Raw genomic sequence first — 6,000 nt, 5'->3', positions numbered from 1 at the left:
CGTTTTATACTCTCTCCACGCCAATTACTAGAACAAGAAACAGGTTGTGATAATTTTTGCCCAAACCACTCACTTACCGCTCGTCTCCTTATTCTCTCTCCCGATGCAGACTTCGCTAAACCACGCCCCCCCCTGCCACATACCCCCACCGCCCGACTCAGGCCGGGGAGCCATCCTGCCTGCAGCCCCCCCCCCCCATTTCTGGAGAGGAAGTCGGCCACCGTCATCTGAACACCCGGCCTGTGGATCACCTTGAACTTAAAAGGCTGAAGAGCTAGATACCAACGAGTGATCCGCGCGTTGGTATCCTTCATGCGGTGGAGCCACTGCAGCGGAGCGTTGTCAGAACAGAGGGTGAACTCCCGTCCCAGGAGATAATAGCGGAGGGTGAGGACGGCCCATCTGATGGCAAGGCACTTTTTCTCGATGGTTCTGTACTTAGCCTCTCTCTTCGAGAGCTTCCGGCTAATGTACAGCAACGGCCGTTCCTCCCCCTCTATCTCCTGGCACCTCCTTTTTAGTAAGTTAGGTCAAAGGGATGGTGAGGTCTGAATAATAAGGAATAAACCGTCTATAATAGCCCACCAGCCCCAAGAACTGCCTTACCTCCTTTTTGGTCTTGGGACATGGGCAGGTCGCAATAGCGGCTGTCTTATCAATTTGGGGACGCACCTGCCCATGCCCCAAGTGGAAGCCCAGATACCTTACTTCCACACGCCCAATCGCACACTTCTTTGGGTTGGCCGTGAGCCCCGCTCCCCTCAGCGACCTCAGGACAGCCCTCAGGTGCTGCATATGCCGCTGCCAATCATTACTAAATATAATGATATCATCCAGGTAGGCAGCTGCATATGCAGCATGGGGCCGCAGAATCCTATCCATGAGGCGCTGAAAGGTAGCTGGGGCCCCGAACAAGCCAAACAGAAGGGTAACAAATTGGTGTAATCCAAACGGCGTTGTGAAAGCTGTCTTTTCTCTGGACAATGGAGACAAGGTGATCTGCCAATAGCCCTTTGTTAAGTCCAATGCCGAATAAAAATTAGCCGTGCCTAGCCGATCAAGCAACTCGTCAACCCGCTGCATTGGATATGCGTCGAATTTTGACACAGCATTCACCTTGCGGTAATCTACACAGAACAGTACTGAGCCATCCGTTTTCAGAACTAAAACTATCGGGCTCGCCCAGTTACTATTAGATTCTTCTATTACCCCCATGTCAAGCATAGCGCCTAATTCAGCCTGAACTACCTTTTTCTTGTGCTCAGGTAAACGATACGGCCGGCTCCGAACTACCACGCCCGGCTCGGTCTCGATATGGTGCTGAATCAGGTTAGTAGGCCCGGTAGGGGCGGGAAGACAACGGCAAACTCTGGCTGCAATTTTGTTAAATCAGTGAGTTGGGATGGCGAGAGGTGATCTCCACCTAGAGCCAGGGCGAGGGATTGTGGTTTGATATTCGCCTCTGACCCGAGATCATCCTCTCCGCCAATCACCGTTGCCAACATCACTGATTCCTCCTCATTCCATTTTTTAAGCAGGATGAGGTGGTAGATCTGACGGGACCCGTTCCTATCGGACCGTATTACCTCATAATCAAGATCTCCGACCTGTCGTGCGACCTCAAACGGTCCCTGCCACTTAGCCATTAATTTAGAGCTCGACGTTGGGAGTAATACAAGTACTTTCTCTCCCGGTGCAAATTTACATAACCTAGTTCCCCCTGTTATACAGCTGGCTCTGGCGGTCCTGGGATTGTAACAAATTCTCCATTGATAGCCGCCCCAATGTGTGGAGTTTTTTTTTCAAGTCCAGCACATATTGAATTTCATTTTAGCCCTGAGATGGTCCCTCCTCCCAAGTTTCTCTCAGTACGTCGAGCACCCACCGGGGCTGGCATCCATAGAGAAGCTCGAAGGGGGAAAACCCCGTGGAGGTTTGCGGGACCTCTCACACAGCAAATAACAAGGGCTCTAGCCACCTATCCCAATTTTTGGCGTCACCGTGGACAAACTTACGGATCGTGGATTTAAGTGTGTGATTAAATCGTTCGACCACGCCGTCGGTTTGTGGGTGATAGACGCTAGTTCGAATCGATTTAATGCCCAACAATCCGTACAGTTCACGTAGCGTACTTGACATAAACGCCGTGCCCTGATCGGTGAGGATTTCTTTTGGAACCCCCACCCAGGAGATTAGATGAAACAGGGCATCCAAATGTTGCGGAGGGCCACCGCTTCAGGATATCGTGTTTCATAATCAACTATGACTAATGCAAAGCGATGTCCTCGTGCCGATTGCTCTAATGGCCCGATGAGGTCCAAACCAATTCTCTCGAAGGGGACCTGCATTAAGGGAAGAGGGCGCAAAGGTGCTTTTGGGGCGGCCGGTGGGTTTACCAACTGACATTCCGGACAAGACGCGCACTACCTGCGCACGTTGTCATGAATGCCTGGCCAAAAGAAACGGGCCATGAGGCGATTTAGTGTTGCTGCCTGTCCCAAATGGCCCACCATAGGATTAGAATGAGCCGCATGGAAAAGCATTTCCCTGCGGCCCTTTGGAATTAACAATTGGGTTGTATTCAATTTTGTCCGAGCATCTTGGGTCACTCGATACAACCGGTCTTTTAAAATGGCAAAATACGGATAGGAGAGCGGGAGGGCAGGTTGGAGAGACTGGCCATCGATGGCGCGGACCTGTTGAAACGCATGTTTCAGTGTCTCATCCTGAGACTGCTCCAGAGGAAAGTCATCACGCTCCGAGAGAATCAGTCTCCCGATTTCGTTCGGTTCCCCTGAAGCAGAACCCAGCGGTCCTGGCTCAGTTTCCCCCACCTGTACCCGTGCGGTCTCCTTCCGTGCCTTATTTCCCCAAGAGGCATCCACACATAACGACACCAATAATACCGTAAACGCGGACCAATTCGTTCCCAAGATTATCGGATGCCGGAGGTGGGGACTAACCGCCACCTCCACACTATGCTTTTGTCCCCGGAATTGAATTATAATTGGGACAACCGGATACTCCACCACATCCCCGTGTACGCACCGCACCTTATCCACGCGGCTTGTATCCAGTGCCCCCGGTTGAATCAGGCTTTAATGGATTGAAGTTTGGTTACATCCTGAATCCACCAAGGCTGGATATGTACCCTCCTTGATACTCACTGGTATTTGGTACCCGCCAGCCCGTGACCTGTGGGACGTCCGGGACCCGGATCATCGTCCCCACCTCCATCACTGGACACCTGTCCACGAAAAGCTCTGGGTCCCTGCAACGCCAACCGGCCAACCCAGACCTACCGCCGCCCCAGTGGCAGGGAGTGGATGGGAGAATTGGCGCAGAGAGAGCGGAGAAACAGAACCACTGTCCCCTCCGGCCCCCCCTGGGTGGGGCCCTTGGACTCGCAAAATGACCTTGGTCAGATCCGCCCCACCCCGCCCCCGGGAGGGACACGAGGAGGGCCGGGTGTACGGGACCTAGGGAGAGGGACAGGGTGAGAGGGAGAGTTAGTAGGTGGGGGTGCGCCGACCCCTGGGCACGCCACCATGTAGTCCTCCGCCAGGTGAATGGTGGCACTGGACCCACTCGGCCGTCTTTTTGGGAAGCCGAGCGATGAACTGCTCCAGCACCACCAGGTTGGTGACATGCTCCACGTCGCTTCCCTCAGCTAGTAGCCACTTGCGGCAGGAGTCCCGGAGCTGTTGGGCCATCACGAAGGGTCGACCGGCTTCGCCCAAGTCCAGGGACCGGAACCGCTGGCGGTGTTATTCGGGCGACCGGCCAAACCCGCTGGATGATGGCCCTCTTAAGGTCGTCGAAGACCAGGAGGTTCGACGCCGGAAGTTGTTGGGCAGCCACCTGGGCCTCTCCGGAGAGCAGGGGAATGAGGCGCACAGGCCACTGCTCTCGTGGCCACCCGCAGGACTTCGCCGACTTTTCAAATAGCTCCAGGAAGGCCTCTGGATCGTCCTGGGGCCCCATCTTGTGCAGCGGTAGATGCATGGGCGCGGCGGGCGGCCCGGCGGCCTAGGCGCGAACCTCACGATCGATCCAGCTTCGGAAGCTCTCGCGGTCCTCCTGCTGGGCCTGGACAATGGCCTGGAGACGCCTCTCCTGATCAGTCTTCAGGTCTAGTAGGGCCTGGTGTTGTTCGCGGTGAAGGACCGCGAGGGAGGTGATGATATCCGCAAGCAGCGTTGCAGGTGGACTTTGCATGGCGGCGGCGACGGCCCTACTTCCTCCCGGGTTTCGGCACCAGTGTAGCAAAGTTCGTGGGATGGAAGGAAGAGGACAAAGGGGTCGGCTGGACTGCTGACAGGTTTATTATAAACAAAAAGAACTAAAAGGTTACAAACGACCAAACGGTGACTCTTATTCTGAGACCGTCAACACTAGTTTCGAATTACTCCTTCCGGTTTCCGTTTCCTGCTTGGGTCAGCAGTCCTTCTCTCTCGCTTGCTTCCGACTCTCCTGGCGTTTTATACTCTCTCCATGCCAATTACTAGAACAAGAAACAGGTGATGATAATTTTTGCCCAAACCACTCACTTACCGCTCATCTCCTGATTCTCTCTCCCGCTGCAGACTTCGCTAAACCACGCCCCCCCCGCCACACTTTCCTATGTTGGATTTCTCCAGCGTGCTTGTATAAAAGACGCAGAAGTGGATTATTTACTCCAGCATTCTCCCTGCAACTATGCAAATTGTGACAAACATTTTAAGCTTACAGTGGAGCTTATGTCTGAGTTTGAGGCAAAACAGCCAGAAATGTGTACAGTCTGAGACCTGTATGAATTGATGGCTCTTTGAGAAAATGATGGACTCCTGTTGAGCTCCTGATTTACATCCTGCCTGAGATCATTCAAATACACACAAAACAACATGGAAATGATCAGTGATCAGACTGATGGAGTGGAAATCATGAACTAGAGGTCTGTGGGTTCATCTAGAGCAGGGGTGTCAAACTCAATTCCTGGAGTGCTGGAGCTCTTGTGAGTTTTGTTCTAACACAGAAACCATGTAGTTTTCAAATAAGCCTGAATCACTTTGATGTGATCATGTGTGTTTAATGAGGTTTGATTCAAACTCTGCAGGGTTCTTGCCCTTCAAGAATTGAGTTTGACACCCTTGATCTAGAGCTACTATTGTTAACATATTGTACATATGTCTATATACAGAAGATATTATGACATACAGTATAATTCATCATTGGACAAAGAACAAAAGCAACTTTCTACAGCTGTCTACACTTTGTTCTTGGTGATTTGCATAGTTTTTACAAGAATTTCCATCTGATAAATATGGTGATATATTTTTCAGTGTTTTTCTTTGTCTTTCTCTCGCTTGTTTTTAGGTGATATCTCCCTAATTGGGCGTAAAAATACACACTTGCTGATTCATCACCCGAAGTCCAGCATCTTTTGAAATGTCAGGATGAAATGAGGCGGAGAAGGAGAGAGCAGAGTAGTTGACATTGTTGTGTGTTGTGAATTACAGTAGCATATTATTATCATGTTGAGAATTCTTGGTTGCACTTTATTTTACAGTACGTGTACTAACATGTACTTGTAGTGTACTTACAGTGTACTTATCTAAGAAAGTTCTGGTAAAACAAGGTAACTACATGGAGTAGGGTTAGGTTTAGGGGTAGGTTCAGGGTTAGTACCTAGTTGTTACATAGTTATTGAAATTACTATAATAAGTACCTAGTATGTACATGAGGAACAGGACTGTAAAATAAAGTGCTACCGAATTCTTTCTGTTGAGTTTTGTGAGCTGGCACTATTCTTTTGTACCTTGTAAATATTGTAAATAGTACTGTAGGGATTCGGTGCCAGTTTTCTTTATTGTAAATGTCATTTTTGTTCTACTGTTTATACTTTAAGTCGGAAGACTGCTGACATTTGTTTCCTATTTCTTTGGCATTGGCTACTTAGAGTCCCTGGGTTTAGTTATATGATTTGTTTATTATTTTGGCATTGCCCAATCCTAAGGCAAC

Source organism: Carassius gibelio, chromosome A7 (genome assembly GCF_023724105.1).
Source record: "Carassius gibelio isolate Cgi1373 ecotype wild population from Czech Republic chromosome A7, carGib1.2-hapl.c, whole genome shotgun sequence".
Classification (NCBI taxonomy): Eukaryota; Metazoa; Chordata; class Actinopteri; order Cypriniformes; family Cyprinidae; genus Carassius; species Carassius gibelio.
Note: the sequence above shows the minus strand (reverse complement) of the source record.